This window comes from Oncorhynchus kisutch, linkage group LG18 (genome assembly GCF_002021735.2).
Source record: "Oncorhynchus kisutch isolate 150728-3 linkage group LG18, Okis_V2, whole genome shotgun sequence".
NCBI lineage: Eukaryota > Metazoa > Chordata > Actinopteri > Salmoniformes > Salmonidae > Oncorhynchus > Oncorhynchus kisutch.
The window spans coordinates 20,584,215-20,603,186 of NC_034191.2; the positions used below are offsets into that span (position 1 = coordinate 20,584,215).

The 18,972-nt window shown below is 43.1% G+C and overlaps 1 protein-coding gene across 1 annotated transcript in view; it reads left to right on the top strand.

The window, feature by feature from the left end:
- Positions 1-18,539: 18,539 nt before the first annotated feature.
- LOC109909579 (endothelin-converting enzyme-like 1) overlaps positions 18,540-18,972 on the top strand; it is a 35,361-nt gene continuing 34,928 nt past the window's right edge. The window contains 1 exon segment of the mRNA XM_031796939.1: positions 18,540-18,640. The gene's annotated coding sequence lies outside the window, so the exon portion shown is untranslated.

The following is an 18,972-nucleotide window of genomic DNA, read 5'->3' on the forward strand; positions in this document are numbered from 1 at the left end:
AAAATTGGTTCAGCGAATGTTCCCAGAACATTTCATTAAGTTGTAGAAAAAGGTGTATGAACATTTCTCCCAAAAGTTCTAATAACACAAAATCTGTGCAGTTGTGCTGATGATTATACAATGTTTGTATTAGGGTGCATGGAAAATTCCTCTGATGTTGCAAGAATGTTCACAGAATACACTTTTTATGTTCTCTAAAAGTTCCCAAAACATTTTATTTTATTAGGTTGTGGGAACAGTGTGAGGACATTAGGATATAGGTTCCCAAAACACAAAATATGTCCTGAAGGGATAAAAAAAAAACATATCAGGATGCAGAAAACATGCCACTGATGTTGACTGTTCACACAAAAAATGTATTTGCATTCTTTAGAGGTTCCAAACATAGTATATTACATTTTTTTACCCAACATTCTCCAATGTTCTTAGAATTATATTATTGTGTTCATAGAATCATAAAATTGCATTGGAAATGATTGACTGCCAGATTGTGGAAACGTGTCAATAGATGCACATATCTACTAAGACAAACAGTACTCTATCCATGAGACTTGAAATTCTTAGCCTATGTGACACAATAGATAAGCTCCATCCTGGTCCCCACTTCTTCACATTATATGTTGGACAACATCTACATAAACATAATGGAACATTAAAATATTGTTTTCTCATAACCACTTTCATTATATTCAGGAAATATTGCTGACGTATGTTGAGGGGAAACATTACTGGAAAAATCAAGTCATAATATCACACTGTAACTTTATGAGACCATTTCCTGATGTTTGTTAAAAACTACTTGGCACCACACGTCCCGCTAGGGCACCTCCCCCCACTGCTCAACTGACACAGTAGCACACAGAACGCAAAAAATATTCTTAGAAATATTTAACCTCCACACATTAACAAGTCCAATAGCTCAAATGAAAGATAAACACCTTGTTCATCTAGCCACCAAGTCAGATTTCTAAAATGTTTTACGGCGAAAACATAGCACATATTTATGTCAAACCACCACCAAAGATAGGCTAATTTACATAGCCATTTTGTAGAACAATAGATGCAATCACAAAAGCAGGATTAAAAGTAAAATAATTCACTAACCTTTTGAAAATCTTCATCAGATGACAGGAATAGGACATGTTATACAGTACATTTATGTTTTTTTCAATAATATGCTAATTATATCCATAAATCACGGTTTACATAGAAGGTCATGGCTAAAAAATGCTACAACAATGCCTGGAGAAATTATGGTAACTCTGCCAGATAACAGAAATACACATCATAAACGTTGACTAAATATAGAAAGATACACTTCTTCTTAATAAAACAGCTGTGTTACATTTATTTTTAACTTTACAGATTTCGTTCACTAGGCTATAATGTGAGTCAGGGCTCAGGAATTAGCATTTTGGCTCCTCCACAGAAACCCACATTTAACACATAAATGTTCCCTTACCTTTGCTGTTCTTCCATCAGAAGACCTGGAAGGGTTTATACTTACCAAAAACAGCTTTAGTTTTGAAGTCTGTGTCTTTCGGTTATCAAACACGACATATTTCGGTTGAAATGCAGCCAAAAAGTAAAGTTAGTTCGCACCAAAACGTCGAAATTACATATTATATGTCGACTAAACTTGTCAAACCTGGTTCAGAACACAGCGTTAGCATGCTATATAGCTTCACCGCAATTCTCAGGACAGAGAGAAAAACACGCATCGTTTAATCAATCTTGGAAGAAAGACAGAATGCGCGTGAGAGTAACCTGTTTTCTCGCGCGACCGAAAGGTTTCAGCCCGTCATTACTCTCGTGAGCGCGCGATTCACACAATGAGAAGCCCCATTGAAAGCGGACACCGCGCTGAAGGCATAGGAACTGTTCCCAGGACTGTAGGTGCTTGGGAAGGGTGGGGGCGATGACGTCAAAGTTGGGCCAACTTTTTGGATGACAAGAGAGAGTTTGGGAGAATGAGTGCCCTGAGAGTTCTGCTTTACTTACAGACATAATTTAAACGGTTTTAGAAGCGTTAGAGTGTTTTCTATTCAATAATATTTATTATATGCATATATTAGCAATTTTTTACAGATTTTTTTTCTGTTTACTATGGGCACGCATTTCACCAATGCGTATTCTGCCCTAGCCTTAACAGGATTTATTAACAGTGTTTTGAATAACATCTCCATCAATGTTAGCAGATCGTTCCTGTAATGTTTTCTCAGAACCCCTTCTACTGCTCCCACATTTTGTTGCGGCAATATGTTGTTATAGCATTACTGCAATATTGTGTTATTACATTCCCTGGCAACCTAACAAGAACCTCAGGGGAATGTTCTGTGGTAGTTGTCACAGATATGTAAATTTGAGTGAATATTAGAAGAACATTCCACGGATATTTATGGTCAATCATTTTCTTAGAAAAACATTTTGTTAGATCAAACCTTATTTAGAACTGAACGAGAATGTAAGCTAATGTCCTGGGAATGTTTTCAGTTTGCTGGGAAGGTTCTTCAAAAACCACCACTCACACACTGATCCAGAACAGCTGACTTAGGATCAGTTTCCCCTATACAGGTCGTCATCATAACCATCAGGAACTCAAATGCTAAAACTGGCACTGGGCCAGTTGTTAGAGGAACAAGGCTACGTTGCTGTTAACTTTTCACCTTGAGGATGCAGTTGACCAAAATCTATTCATCTGTTGCTGGAGGATGGAAGTGTTAGAGTGGCGTTATCGTAGGTGGTAAAACACCACAGAGGAAAACATGATGCTGATGGAAAGATTTGTATTATTTTTATAACTTCTTGGTCTGAAGACTCCACATCTTTTATCCATATGATCTCGGCCTGTTTACGCATTTACGGAAGACATGCAGCACTTCTTCTGTATATGTTAAATTCAGTGTTCATCTGGTTTCACATACAATGATAATACTGATAATTCTACAATCATCTACAATCTTACTAGCCTGGTCCCAGATCTGTCAACTCATTGTCACTCATGATGGCACAAACAGACTGGTAGCAGGCTACAATCATACAATAGTCTACATGGCACAAACAGACTGGTAGCCTTATTGTTTACACATGTTATTCCCATTTAGATCATGTATTTTTCAAGAGTGACCTGTTCAAGAGTTTGTTTAAAGCGGAAATCCATAGCTAAAATCAAATCAAATCAAATGTATTTGTCACATACACATGGTTAGCAGATGTTAATGCAAGTGTATGCTTGTGCTTCTAGTTCCGACAATGCAGTAATAACCAACAAGTAATCTAACTAACAATTCCAAAAATACTACCTTATACACACAAGTGTAAAGGGATAAAGAATATGTACATAAAGATATATGAATGAGTGATGGTACAGAGCGGCATAGGCAAGATGCAGTAGATGGTATCGAGTACAGTAAATACATATGAGATGAGTATGTAAACAAAGTGGCATAGTTTAAAGTGGCTAGTGATACATGTATTACATAAAGATGCAGTAGATGATATAGAGTACAGTATATACGTATACATATGAGATTAATAATGTAGGGTATGTAAACATTATATTAAGTAGCATTGTTTAAAGTGGCTAGTGATATATTTTACATCAATTCCCATCAATTCCCATTATTAAAGTGGCTGGAGTTGAGTCAGTGTGTTGGCAGCAGCAACTCAATGTTAGTGGTGGCTGTTTAACAGTCTGATGGCCTTGAGATAGAAGCTGTTTTTCAGTCTCTCGGTCCCAGCTTTGATGCACCTGTACTGACCTCGCCTTCTGGATGATAGCGGGGTGAACAGGCAGTGGCTCGGGTGGTTGTTGTCCTTGATGATCTTTATGGCCTTCCTGTGACATCGGGTGGTGTAGGTGTCCTGGAGGGCAGGTAGTTTGCCCCCGGTGATGCGTTGTGCAGACCTCACTACCCTCTGGAGAGCCTTACGGTTGTGGGCGGAGCAGTTGCCGTACCAGGCGGTGATACAGCCCGCCAGGATGCTCTCGATTGTGCATCTGTAGAAGTTTGTGAGTGCTTTTGGTGACAAGCCGATTTCTTCAGCCTCCTGAGGTTGAAGAGGCGCTGCTGCGCCTTCTTCACGATGCTATCTGTGTGGGTGGACCAATTCAGTTTGTCTGTGATGTGTACGCCGAGGAACTTAAAACGTACTACCCTCTCCACAACTGTCCCATCGATGTGGATAGGGGGGTGTTCCCTCTGCTGTTTCCTGAAGTCCACAATCATCTCCTTAGTTTTGTTGACGTTGAGTGTGAGGTTATTTTCCTGACACCACACTCCGAGGGCCCTCACCTCCTCCCTGTAGGCCGTCTCGTCGTTGTTGGTAATCAAGCCTACCACTGTTGTGTCGCAAACTTGATGATTGAGTTGGAGGCGTGCGTGGCCACGCAGTCGTGGGTGAACAGGGAGTACAGGAGAGGGCTCAGAACGCACCCTTGTGGGACCCCAGTGTTGAGGATCAGCGGGGTGGAGATGGTGTTACCTACCCTCACCACCTGGGGGCGGCCCGTCAGGAAGTCCAGTACCCAGTTGCACAGGGCGGGGTCGAGACCCAGGGTCTCGAGCTTGATGACGAGTTTGGAGGGTACTATGGTGTTAAATGCTGAGCTGTAGTCGATGAACAGCATTCTCACATAGGTATTCCTCTTGTCCAGATGGGTTAGGGCAGTGTGCAGTGTGGTTGAGATTGCATCGTCTGTGGACCTATTTGGGCGGTAAGAAAATTGGAGTGGGTCTAGGGTGTCAGGTAGGGTGGAGGTGATATGGTCCTTGACTAGTCTCTCAAAGCACTTCATGATGACGGAAGTGAGTGCTACGGGGCGGTAGTCGTTTAGCTCAGTTACCTTAGCTTTCTTGGGAACAGGAACAATGGTGGCCCTCTTGAAGCATGTGGGAACAGCAGACTGGGATAAGGATTGATTGAATATGTCCGTAAACACAGCCAGCTGGTCTGCGCATGCTCTGAGGGCGCGGCTGGGGATGCCGTCTGGGCCTGCTGCCTTGCGAGGGTTAACACGTTTAAATGTTTTACTCACCTCAGCTAGTGAAGGAGAGTCCGCATGTTTTGGTTGCAGGCCGTGTCAGTGGCACTGTATTGTCCTCAAAGCGGGCAAAAAAGTTATTTAGTCTGCCTGGGAGCAAGACATCCTGGTCTGTGACTGTGCTGGTTTTCTTTTTGTAATCCGTGATTGACTGTAGACCCTGCCACATACCTCTTGTGTCTGAGCCGTTGAATTGCGATTCTACTTTGTCTCTATACTGACGCTTAGCTTGTTTGATTGCCTTGCGGAGGGAATAGCTACACTGTTTGTATTCGTTCGTGCTTTCAGTTTCACGCGAATGCTGCCATCAATCCACGGTTTCTGGTTTGGGAATGTTTTAATCGTTGCTATGGGAACGACATCTTCAACGCACGTTCTAATGAACTCGCTCACCGAATCAGCGTATTCGTCAATGCTGTTGTTTGACGCAATACGAAACATATCCCAGTCCACGTGATGGAAGCAGTCTTGGAGCGTGGAATCAGATTGGTCGGACCAGCATTGAACAGACCTCAGCGTGGGAGCTTCTTGTTTTAGCTTCTGTCTGTAGGCAGGGAGCAACAAAATGGAGTCGTGATACCCCGCCCTTGTTTCTGTAAAACGCTGAGGGATGAGGCTAGAGAAATGTAACCACTCCGAAATTCATAGAAAACACTATGGATGCAAGGGCTGACCATCCATGATAACACAATTATAGTTTTAACCATGTTTTGAGGCTTTATAGTGTGCATTTATTACATTTACTTTGTTCACAAACAATTGAGTAAAACAAGTTTATATTTTGGGTTCTGATTGGTGTACAAGAGTTGAACTAAGCTCATGAGGCACTTATATTTTTATAAGAATCAATGGGTACATCAACTCAGCAAAATAATAAACATTCCTTTTTCAGAACCCTGTCTTTCAAAGATAATTCATAAAAATCCAAATAACTTCACAGATCTTAATTGTAAACTGTTTCAATGCTTATTCAATGAATCATAAACAATTAATGAACATGCACATGTGGAAAAGTCTATAAGACACTAACAGCTTACAGACGGTAGGCAATTAAGGTCATAGTTATGAAAATGTAGGACACTAAAGAGGCCTTTCTACTGACTGAAAAACACCAAAAGAAAGATGCCAAGGGTCCCTGCTCATCTGCGTGAATGTGCCTTAGATATGCTGCAAGGAGGCATGAGGACTGCAGATTTGCAATGTCCGTACTGTGAGATGTCTAAGGCAGCGCTACAGGGAGACCGGACAGACAGCTGATCGCCCTCGCAGTGGCAGACCACGTGTAACAACACCTGCACAGGATCGGTACCGGGTCTCACCAGGGGTGATGGTCGGATTCGTCGAAGGAATGAGCGTTACACCGAGGCCTGTAGTCTGAAGTGGGATCGATTTGGAGGTGGAGGGTCCGTCATGGTCTGGGGCGGTGTGTCACAGCATTATTGGGCTGAGCTTGTTGTCATTGCAGGCAATCTCAACGCTGTGCATTACAGGGAAGACATCCTCCTCCCTGGTACCCTTCCTGCAGGCTCATCCTGACATGACCCTCCAGCATGACGATGCCACCAGCCGTACTGCTCGTTCTGTGCGTGATTTCCTGAAAGACAGGAATGTCACTGTTCTGCCATGGCCAGTGAAGAGCCCGGATCTCAATCCCATTGAGCACGTCTGGGACCTGTTGGATCAGAGGGTGAGGGCTAGGGCCATTCCCCCTAGAAATGTCTGGGAACGTGCAAGTGCCTTGGTGGAAGAGTTGGGTAACATCTCACAGCAAGAACGGGCAAATCTGGTGCAGTCCATGAGGAGGAGATGCACTGCAGTACTTAATGCAGCTGGTGGCCACACCAGATACTGACTGTTACTTATGATTTTGACCCCCCTTTGTTCAGGGACACATTATTCCATTTCTGTTAGTCACATGTCTGTGGAACTTGTTCAGTTTATGTCTCAGTTGTTGAATCTTGTTATGTTCATACAAATATTTACACATGTTAAGTTTGCTGAAAATGAACACTGTTTTTATCATTCAAGTCCAAAATGGATGAAGCAACTGCAGATTGCCCCTTTAATGTAAAACATTAGAACATTTTGTTGTTTGTTATCAAAAACATTCATAGAGTGTTTGTGGGATGTTATCATGCTAATGTTAGATAAAGCCATAACTAGAACTTATTGTAATGGCAATGTTAGCTACTGACCTGGGAATGTTCCCGGTTTGCGGGATGAACACTTGTATACGTGCTCATACTTAGACATACCATGTGCGCTTGAATCCACACACTCATACAGACCGCACACTCTCTCTTATCACTCTCTATGTCACACACACACACGCCACGGGGTGGTGGTTTGTTTCTGTCTGAGAGAATTCCTATTCTAGCAGGAGCGTTTTCTCCTGTCTTTTTTCCTTAATGAGCCAGTGAAGCTTCTCTCATCAGCCCTTTGTCAGCTGGAGCTTTACCACTGGATTAAAACTGATTATGTTTTCATTTCACACTCTTTTATTGGGCCCAATAATAGAATTTGGTGTAGTGGCTTAGGAAGAAGAGAGGGAGGGAGATAGAGGGATGAGAGAAACAGAAAGAGTGTCTTTCTAAGCCCCCCCTTTCTTCTACTCATTCCACTCACTCTCTCTATCTCACTCACTCACTCACTCACTCACTCACTCTCTCTCTCTATCTCTATCTCTATCTCACTCACTCACTCTCTCTATCTAACTCACTCACTCCCTCACTCACTCTATCTCTCTCTCTCTTACAAATACTCGTAAAGATTGTGATGACATAAAAGCACATACGTCCAGACAGTGAAAACACACTCACGACTGATCATAGAGACTAAACTACAAGCACAGTCATAAATTCATACATGCGCCTGCACATGCTCACAACCATGCAAGCACACAAACGCGCACACACACAATTATGTTTGTGGCCCTCTGGTGCACTAAGGGCTGTCTTAATTGATTGGACATGAGGACACAACAGAAGCAATTACTTCACCTGGTCATCTCGTTAGTCATCCCAGTAGGCCCCATGCCACCCCCCTCCCCTTCCCAATCAGATAACCCCTCCTAAAGTCTACACATTACCTCTCACTTCTCCACACCTCTCTTCGCTTTACTCTTTTTCACCCTTTCTTTTCCCTGTCCTCTCTCTCTCGTTCTCTTTTCTATCTCTCTTTCTTTCTCTCTTTCATTTCTCTCTCTCTTTCTCTCTCTCTTTCTCTCTCACTCTCTAACTGTGCCACTAAACATTTTCTGGCCCATTCCTCTCTCTCTCTGTCTCTTTCCAATCAAACTCAAGGCAATGACTTTTGGCCTCTGTGAATTCTGTATATATCCCCTTCTCCCTCACTCTCACTCTTGCTCTTGCCGTCAATCAATCATCCATACCCTTCTAACTCACCCCCCCATCTCGCTTCCGTCGCCGCCATAACACTTTAATTACGCTGAATAAAAATTATGAGCCGGAACACCAAGTCGCAAGCAGGTTGGCTTTAATTGCCTTGGTTTTAATTCCAGTCTGCGGAGAGAGTTTCATAAGAGAGAGAGAGAGAGGAAGAAAGGGATAAGAGGGGAGGGAGAGAGCGAGAGTGTGACTTTCAGATGACCTCCTTATCAATCGACAACCAATAGCATGAGACTGCGTTTTCCATTCCTCCTGCACACACAACGCCTCCTCCACTCTTCCACTCCACCCATCCTACACCTCTCTCCATCCCACAAATGTTCACCCATCTCTGTTTGTGAACACTGTGGATGCTGTTGTTGCTCGGGATACGACAACTGAAGACTGGGTGTGGAATTCCCAGTATGAGTGAACAAATCCATTCCCTAACCCTAGCTACATTACAAAGATGTACACTACCGTTCAAAACTTTGGGGTCACAGTGAGTAGGCGACTCCGGGATGCTGGCCTTCTACGCAGAGTTGCAAAGAAAAAGCCATATCTAAGACTGGCCAATAAAAATAAAAGATTAAGATGGGCAAAAGAACACAGAGACTGGACAGACGAACTCTGCCTTAAAGGCGAGCACCCTGGAGTCGCCTCTTCATTGTTGACGTTGAGACTGGTGTTTTGCGGGTACTATTTAATGAAGCTGCCAGATGAAGACTTGTCAGGCATCTGTTTCTCAAACTAGACACTCTAATGTAGTTGTCCTCTTGCTCAGTTGTGCACCGGGGCCTCCCACTCCTCTTTCTATTCTGGTTAGAGACAGTTTATGCTGTTCTCTGAAGGGAGTAGTACACAGCGTTGAATGAGATCTTCAGGTTCTTGGCAATTTCTCGCATGGAATAGCCTTCATTTCTCAGAACAAGAATAGACTGATGAGTTTCAGAAGAACGTTCTTTGTTTCTGGCCATTTTGAGCCTGTAATCGAACCCACAAATGCTGATGCTCCAGATACTCAACTAGTCTAAAGAAGGACAGTTTTATTGCTTCTTTAATCAGAACAACAGATTTCAGCTCTGCTAACATAATTGCAGAAGAGTTTTCTCATGATCAATTAGCCTTTTAAAATTATCAACTTGGATTAGCTAACACAACGTGCCATTGGAACACAGGAGTGATGGTTGCTGATAATGGGCCTCTGTACGCCCATGTAGATATTCCATAAAAAATCTTCTGTTTCCAGCTACATTAGTCATTTACAACATTAGCACATTACCCCCCCACCCTTGGCAGCCACCTGGGGGAGAAATAAAGAGAACATCCCCCAACCTCGCTCTCTCCCACTTCCTTCTGTGCATTTATAATGAGTATGATTTATAGATCCTCCCACAGCCAGGGTCACTACTGTAAACACTCAGAGATATTAAAATGGAGGCCCTGCCACCGCCCACTTTCAAATCTAGACTGCTAAGAGAGGAGATGCCAAAATAACAGCACTAAAAAGTTACCATCATCCAAACAAGAATGGTAAATACAAGCACTAATCATGCCCTGATGGTTGGCGATTCCTTGGTGATAGTATATCTGAACCTCTATTCCTAACCGAACCACATCCATTGTTGAGGCCACTCCTGCTCTCTCCGCTAATGTTTCATATGTATTTATGTTCTTTGTGCTAAATGGTAAATGTGGATCAGGGTTGAAGAGAGGGTAAGTGGTGGTGAGGTGCAGTGATACTGACAGTGGCATCTGACCAAGTGCTCCATATAGGATGACATCACACTTTTAGGGCGTGTTTGAGAGAGTGGGGGAGGAGAGAGATGAGGGCAGTTGTCAGCGAGGCATGAGCTCAGAATATCAATGAGAGAGGACAGCACTAACTCGCAGGCACTGAATCTCTCCCAGTCCCAATCCCCGCCCTCTCCTTCCTTCCTTCCTTCACTCCCTCCCTCCCTCCCAATCTATAACTCCTCTCCTCGCTGGCTTTTATCAACAGGCCTGACACCTGTCATTTTCTCTTCCCTCTCTCCTGTTCTCCCTCTCTCAGAATCTGCCTCTGATGGTGTAACCAGTTCTCTTTGTCTCTCATATACTCACCGCCCCTGATATTGCTGGTAGATGGTGTATTCACAGTGGCTTCAAAAAGTATTCATACCCCTTGACTTATTTCAAAATGTTTTCTTGTTACAGCCTGAATATAAAATGAATTTAATATATATATATTTTTTTACAAAATACCACATAATGACAAAGTGAAACATGTTTTTAGAAAATGTTGCTAATTCATTAAAAATGTAATACAGAAATATCTAATTTACATAAGTATTCACACCCCTTTGCTATGACACTCCAAATTGAGCTCAGGTGCATCCAATTTCCGTTGATCATCCTTGAAATGTCACTACAACTTGATCGGATTCCACCTGTGGCCAATTCAATTGTTTGGACATGATTTATAAAAAAACACACCTGCCTATATAAGGTCCAACAGTTGAAAGTTCATGTCAGAGCAGAAACTATAACATGAAGTCCAAGGAACTTCCATAGATCTCTGAGATAGAATTGCAATGAAGCATATATCTGGGGAAGGATATAAAACAATTTCTAGTGGTGAATGTTTCCAAGAGCACAGTGGTCTCTATCAATGGGAAATTTAAAAATATGGAACTACCCAGTCTCTGCCTAGAGCTGGCCATCCGACCAAACTTGCGCAACCGGGCAAGAAGGACCTTGGTCAGGGAGGTGACCAAGAACCCATTGACCACTCTGACAGAACTACAGAGTTATTTGGCTGAGATAGGAGAGCCTGCCAGAGGACAACAGTATCTACAGGATCTCTCCAATCTGGGCTTTTTATTTTTATTTTTTTATTTCACCTTTATTTAACCAGGTAGGCTAGTTGAGAACAAGTTCTCATTTACAACTGCGACCTGGCCAAGATAAAGCATAGCAGTGTGAACAGACAACACAGAGTTACACATGGAGTAAACAATTAACAAGTCAATAACACAGTAGAAAAAAAAGAGAGTCTATATACATTGTGTGCAAAAGGCATGAGGAGGTAGGCGAATAATTACAATTTTGCAGATTAACACTGGAGTGATAAATGATCAGATGGTCATGTACAGGTAGAGATATTGGTGTGCAAAAGAGCAGAAAAGTAAATAAATAAAAACAGTATGGGCATGAGGTAGGTAAAAATGGGTGGGCTATTTACCGATAGACTATGTACAGCTGCAGCGATCGGTTAGCTGCTCAGATAGCAGATGTTTGAAGTTGGTGAGGGAGATAAAAGTCTCCAACTTCAGCGATTATGGGAGAGTGGCCAGACAGAAGCCACTCCTGAGAAAAAGGCACATGACAGCACACCTGGAGTTTGCAAAAAGGCATGTGAAAGACTCTAAGAGCAAAAGGGAAAAGATTATGTCGTCTGATGAGACAAAAAATTTACTTTTTGTCATGATTGCAAATTGCTATATCTGGAGAAAACCAGGCACAGCTCATCACCCATCTAACGCTATTCCTACCGTGAAGCAGCATGGTAGCAGCATCATGCTATTGGGATGCTTTTCAGTGGCAGGGACTGGTAGACTGGTAAGGATAGAGGGAACAATGAATGGAGACAAATATAGGTAAATTATTGATGAAAACCTGCTTCACCTACTTGGGGGTGAAGATTTACTTTCCAACAGGACAATGACCCCAAGCATACAACCAAATCAATGTTGGAATGGCTTCAGAACAAGAAAGTGAAAGTCCTTGAGTGATCCAGCCAAAGCCCAGACTTGAATCCCATTGAAAATCTGTGGAAAGACTTGAAGATTGCTGTTCACCGCTGCTCCCCATCTACCTTAACAGAGCTGGAGAAAATCTGCCAGGAAGAATGGGAGAAATACCCAAATCCAGATGTGCAAAGCTGATGCAGATATACCCAAGACAACTCAAAGCTGTAATTTCCACCAAAGGTGCTTCTACAAAGTATTGTCTCAGAGGTGTGAATACTTATGTAAATGAGACATTTCAGTATTTCATTTTGAATAAATTTGATCAAAATTCTAAAAACATGTTGTACCGAGAAGTAACCAAACACTTTGAAATTTGACATATGGAACAACTTTGAAATTTGAAGTTTGAGAAATATGGATGAATGTCTAATTGTGACATGAGACTGTGGAATCTTGTTGGGTATTGTGTGTAGATTTTTGAGAAAAAATGTATAGTTAATCCATTTTGAATTCAGGCTTTAACACAACAAAATGTGAAACAAGTCAAGGGGTATGAATACTTTCTGAAAGCACTGTATATTTATTTACCATCTTTTCTCTTTCTCTTTATCACTTGTTTCTACTCTTCCTAACTGGTCCAGATGCCTCACCCTGTTATCCATCTCCCTGATTTATGTTGCTCTCTCATGAGCTCTACACCATCTCCTACTCATGTCTCCACCCCTCTCTTCCCCTCCCTCCCTCTCACCATCCACACACTCTCTTTCTTCCTCTCTCTACCGCCCTGTTTGCCTCGTCTTTCATTATCTATACTTTCCCCCGTCTCACCCTCTTACCCCCCCCTCCCTCCCTGGCGGTCTAACTCCAGACCCAGGGGAGGGCTCTTTGAGGGTCTACAGACTTAATTACTGTAATGGGGTTTCTGACACTTCCGACTGGGGAGGGAGGGAGGTTATTGGTTTTATATAAGAGCCTCTGTCTTCAAGCAAACAAAAGTATTTCATTGGTCCTTAGAGAAGCCATTCTTTCCAGAGCACCACAGCAGCAATTTGGGGCTCGTTTCATTACTCCCTTCATTATTGTGTGAGCGTGTGTGTGTTTGCGTTTGTGTGTTTAGAGGCTTGAGAAACTCTTAGTGAAAGTGTTAATTAAGCATTTAATGAACGCTGAATCATTTGAGTGGTCCCAGAGTTTTTTTTTAGGTTCCTCAGCTTGTTTGTCGTTGTTTGCGGGAGGGGAAACGTTCTTCAGAAGTCTGCAATTCTCTGTTATGGCTCGGCAGGGAGTAAGAACCAAGCTGGGCCAGAGCTGGGCCTGGGGAACAGACTGCAACTGCAGCCTTAAAGAGGGGAGAGGAAAAGAGGAGGAGAGGAAGAAAGCCTGCCAGAGTCATTTGCCAAGTTCTGTACATCACCATCAGTTCCTTTCAATGTTTATCAATCACATCCATGTCTCAGATGTCTGGTTGGAGGAGGAAAAGGAGAGGCAGACTGGCATATAGACAGATGCAGGCGCAAACTGTACAGTCATGGCCAAAAGTTTTGAGAATGACACAAATATTAATTTTCACAAAGTCTGCTGCCTCAGTGTCTTTAGATATTTTTGTCAGATGTTAGTATGGAATAGTGAAGTAAAATTACAAGCATTTCATACGTGTCAAAGGCTTTTATTGACAATTACATGAAGTTGATGCAGAGTCAATATTTGCAGTGTTGACCCTCCTTTTTCAAGACCTCTGCAATCCGCCCTGGTATGCTGTCAATTAACTTCTAGGCCACATTCTGACTGAAGGCAGCCCATTCTTGCATAATCAATGCTTGGAGTTTGTCAGAATTTGTGGGGTTTTGTTTGTCCACCCGCCTCTTGAGGATTGACCACAACTTCTCAATGGGATTAAGGTCTGGGGAGTTTCCTGACCATGGACCCAAAATATCAATGTATTCTTCCCCGAGCCACTTAGTTATCACTTTTACCTTATGGCAAGGTGCTCCATCATGCTGGAAAAAGCATTGTTCGTCACCAAACTGTTCCTGGATGGTTGGGAGAAGTTGCTTTCAGAGGATGTGTTGGTACCATTCTTTATTCATGGCTGTGTGCAAAATTGTGAGTGAGCCCACTCCCTTGGCTGAGCAGCAACCCCACACATGAATGGTCTCAGGATGCTTTACTGTTGGCATGACACAGGACTGATGGTAGTGCTCACCTTGTCTTCTCCGGACAAGCTTTTTTCCAGATGCCCCAAACAATCGGAAAGGGAATTCATCAGAGAAAATGAATGTACCCCAGTCCTCAGTAGTCCAATCCCTGTACCTTTTGCAGAATATCAGTCTGTCCCTGATGTTTTTCCTGGAGAGAAGTGGCTTCTTTGCTGCCCTTCTTGACTCCAGGCCATCCTCCAAAATTCTTCCCCTCACTGTGCGTGCAGATGCACTCACACCTGCCTGCTGCCATTCCTGAGCAAGCTCTGCAAGCTCTCCCGCAGCTGAATCAACTTTAGGAGACGGCCCTGGCGCTTGCTGGACTTTCTTGGGCGCACAGAAGCCTTCTTCACAACAATTGAACCGCTCTCCTTGAAGTTCTTGATGAGCCGATAAATGGTTGATTTAGGTGCCATCTTACTGGCAGCAATATCCTTGCCTGTGAAGCCCTGTTATGGATACAAGTATCCTGTGTGTGTATTTGCTTTCTTTCCTTCTGCCTTAGTCACAGGTGTCACTCATCAGTCGCCAATCAGTCGCCAATCAGAAGACACACCTGCTCCTTTCCCTTACCCAACCACATCCCCTTTCCCTTGGTTGTCTCTGCAGTGATCTCTCTTTTGTTTTTGCACCTACATGTCACATTTGTCGGTTATTATGTGAGTATGTATTGTTGTGGTGTATGAATGTTTGTTTGTTGGTGGGAAAAGGGGATACCAAGACAAGTCGCCCATGGGCATACACTACCTGTAGGAATACATTGTCTAAGAACCCTAGTTAGAACTGTGCGGAGCACCCACTGTATTTTATTGGTTAGTTAGCTAGCGGTTATTGAAGCAAGTAAGACTAGCTTAGGGTTTTTTGGGTCTTTATTATTTATTTATTTTGGTCCAGCTCAGCCCCCCCTTACCGTGTGTTTAACAAATAAACCATAACTATTTGACAGTAGATTTATGCTGTCTGTTGTTATTAGTTCTCACTGTTCCTTTTCACTGTTATGATTTGCATGAGATATGTTACGGGTCTCGTTTCCATCCCCCCTAGACCGCAGGGCCAAAGGGGTTCGTAACAAGCCCTTTTTGTGCAAAGCAATGATGACGGCACGTGTTTGCTTGCAGGTAACCATGGTTGACAGAGGAAGAACAATGATTCCAAGCACCACCCTCCTTTTGAAGCTTCCAGTCTGTTATTTAAACTCAATCAGCATGACAGAGTGATCTCCAGCCTTGTCCTCGTCAACACTCACACCTGTGTTAACGAGAGAATCACTGACATGATGTCAGCTGGTCCTTTTGTGGAAGGGCTGAAATGCAGTGGAAATGTTTTTTGGGGATTCAGTTCATTTGCATGGCAAAGAGGGACTTTGCAATTAATTGCAATTCATCAGATCACTCTTCATAACATTCTGGAGTATATGCAAATTGCCATCATACAAACTGAGGCAGCAGACTTGGTGAAAATTTATATTTGTGTCATTCTCAACGACTGTACTCTCTCTCTCGTTCTCTCTCTTTCAAACACACACACACACGCACAGGGGAGGTCTTTCCTACAGCCTCCAACTGAGAGGCAAGTCCTGTTGGTTGGTGGGAAGTCAGGAATATACAGCCTACTGTCAAATAGTTATGGTTTATTTGTTAAACACACGGTAAGGGGGGGCTGAGCTGGACCAAAAGGGGTTCGTAACAAGCCCTTTTTGTGCAAAGCAATGATGACGGCACGTGTTTGCTTGCAGGTAACCATGGTTGACAGAGGAAGAACAATGATTCCAAGCACCACCCTCCTTTTGAAGCTTCCAGTCTGTTATTTAAACTCAATCAGCATGACAGAGTGATCTCCAGCCTTGTCCTCGTCAACACTCACACCTGTGTTAACGAGAGAATCACTGACATGATGTCAGCTGGTCCTTTTGTGGAAGGGCTGAAATGCAGTGGAAATGTTTTTTGGGGATTCAGTTCATTTGCATGGCAAAGAGGGACTTTGCAATTAATTGCAATTCATCAGATCACTCTTCATAACATTCTGGAGTATATGCAAATTGCCATCATACAAACTGAGGCAGCAGACTTGGTGAAAATTTATATTTGTGTCATTCTCAACGACTGTACTCTCTCTCTCGTTCTCTCTCTTTCAAACACACACACACACGCACAGGGGAGGTCTTTCCTACAGCCTCCAACTGAGAGGCAAGTCCTGTTGGTTGGTGGGAAGTCAGGAATATAAATGGCCTGCTTCACTTCCCATTAGTCTGGCTGAGTCAGGGGGCAGCAGGGCAGCGGCACGGTCAGGTGCTGCTGAGTGAACAGACACAGAAAACACTTTCTGTTTTCTCTTCACCCTTTTGACTATCTTTCTCATGTTAAGTCACCTGCCTTTAATCACACTATCACCCCTCTCCCCAAACCATTAAGATTGTTTTCTCATTTTAAGGGGGTTTAAAGTGGATATTCACATCATTCTAAACTGGAAACAGACTTTAGCTTTGAAATATCAAAAACTTCACTTTGAATGTAATGTGCCATTTTTATTTTTGTATTATTACATTATGTTCTATTTACATTTATGAAATGTAGGCCTATTGCAAGGGGCCCTGGCGCTGAATGAACCAGTAGCCTACTTAATTGATATTTTTAGAATCTCAAAAATAGACTCAAGCGGTATGGTTTATAAACTCTTCGATATTTGTCTTGAAGTGGTTGTATGGGTGAGGTTAAATTGGTGTGGGTTTCCTCCTTCGTGTCACTGGCGGCAGGTGCGTAAATAACACCTTCATTAAACTCGAATAAATAAAAGTCCCATGGTATCCGCGCGCGTCACTCACCTGCAAGCCCCTCAATCAAAACCCTCATCGATCGTGGCTCATCTGTTCACAGTCGGTGTCCTAACCGATACCCCGCCCCTCCCTACCGTACAGGGGCTTGTTAAAATGATATGACTGTAGGCTAGGTGTCTCACTCGCAGTGTAATTTCGCCGAGTGCTCCGTCCCGTGGACGTTACACCAGAACGAGCAGATTAGACAGGTCTACTGTGGACCGGCTCAGTGTCTACTCTTTATCACCGATGTTTACCTTTCAGTTTCCATCAGAGCTAGGCTAGACAGTATCTTGGTAATACACGACACTAATGAGTTCTACACACTGACCGGGTTTAAAGTGAAAACTGTCGATACATGGCTATAGACATTCTGGACTCGAAGTAATTTGACACATACGTCACCTCTTTGGGTGGGTGAGGGCTGAGGGTCAGCAAATGGTTAGTTTATCCAAGCACCTGGCAGGCATGGAAAGCAGCGGAACTGTGTTTGATTTATGTTGGCCATCTGTTGACATCTTTACAACTTGATCATCAGTCTTGAACGTCAAGATCGCGCGCAACAGCATGGTTTCCCGCCACCTCTCATTCTGGCAAATGCACTATGAGATAGGCTAAGGTTTAATGAAATGGGCAGTTATTGAACTGATTTGCATAGTAACTATAGATTGAATGTTTGCATTCTGGGTGGCTCTCTGGGCTTGGATGAGAATTCTCAGCAGTTTAATAACCTGTACAACTGACTTTTGATAATAATTTTAACTATTTCGTTATGTTTAGGCTATAGCCTAGTGCTCGTGTTATTCATATTTGATGAGATGATTCAACTGGCAACATTGAACGAAAGTCTACTCACTTATTATAGTAGTAACATTGAACTACAGGCTACTCACTTATTCGCTACCGTGGTGGTGGTAGGCTACATCGTCCATCTTAGTCTCTCTCTCCCCTTCCCAACTCCTCTGTCTGTCACACACGCTCTCTCTCACTCTCTCTCTCTCACACACAGTCCTGTTGAGCAAATGAGCGCAGCTCCTATTCGGGTCTTTGGATTTGCAGTGAGTGGCATGTTTCAGAGCGTCTAGCTCTCTGACCAGCTTCTGTATGTACATGCATGGACAGGACACGATCTGAACCACTATCGCAGACCACACTTGCATCAAAAGCGCATGGAAAGACTCTGAACACTGCATTTGTGCCGGTAAGTGTGTGTGTACCCATTCTACATTTCTATCGTGGCATGTCTGTCTAATTCCCAGCAGTTAGATCTGTTTGCAACAGCACTGACGTCAAGTTAATACTGTTTTCTATCACATTCATAGCCACTGACAGACAGTAGAATGTTAATGTGTTATTTCACGATCCTCAGCTTGATGAATGTGTTCTAAAGCCCATGTATGCTAAACGGGGAGCAGTGCTCTGGTTTCTCCAGTGGGACCAATGCAACCAATGCAACCATATGAGTGATGGTGAGAACGTTTAATATAAAAGTTATAAAGATGAACATTATTGACTTTGACAACTGAAAACAAAATGATGTCAGAATAAGATTAGGAGGCTATTTCATGCGCCATGAGTTTTCCACGGGGTACAAAGAAACAGAGAGCTCTCCGATCATCTGCAACCCCTTTTTTATTTTTAACTAGACAAGTCAGTTAAGAACAAATTCTTATTTACTGTGACGGCCTACACCGGCCAAACCCGGACGACGCTGGGCCAATTGTGTGCCGTCCTATGAGACTCCCAATCACGGCCGGTTGTGATACAGCCTGGAATCGAACCAGGGTCTGTAGTGACGCCT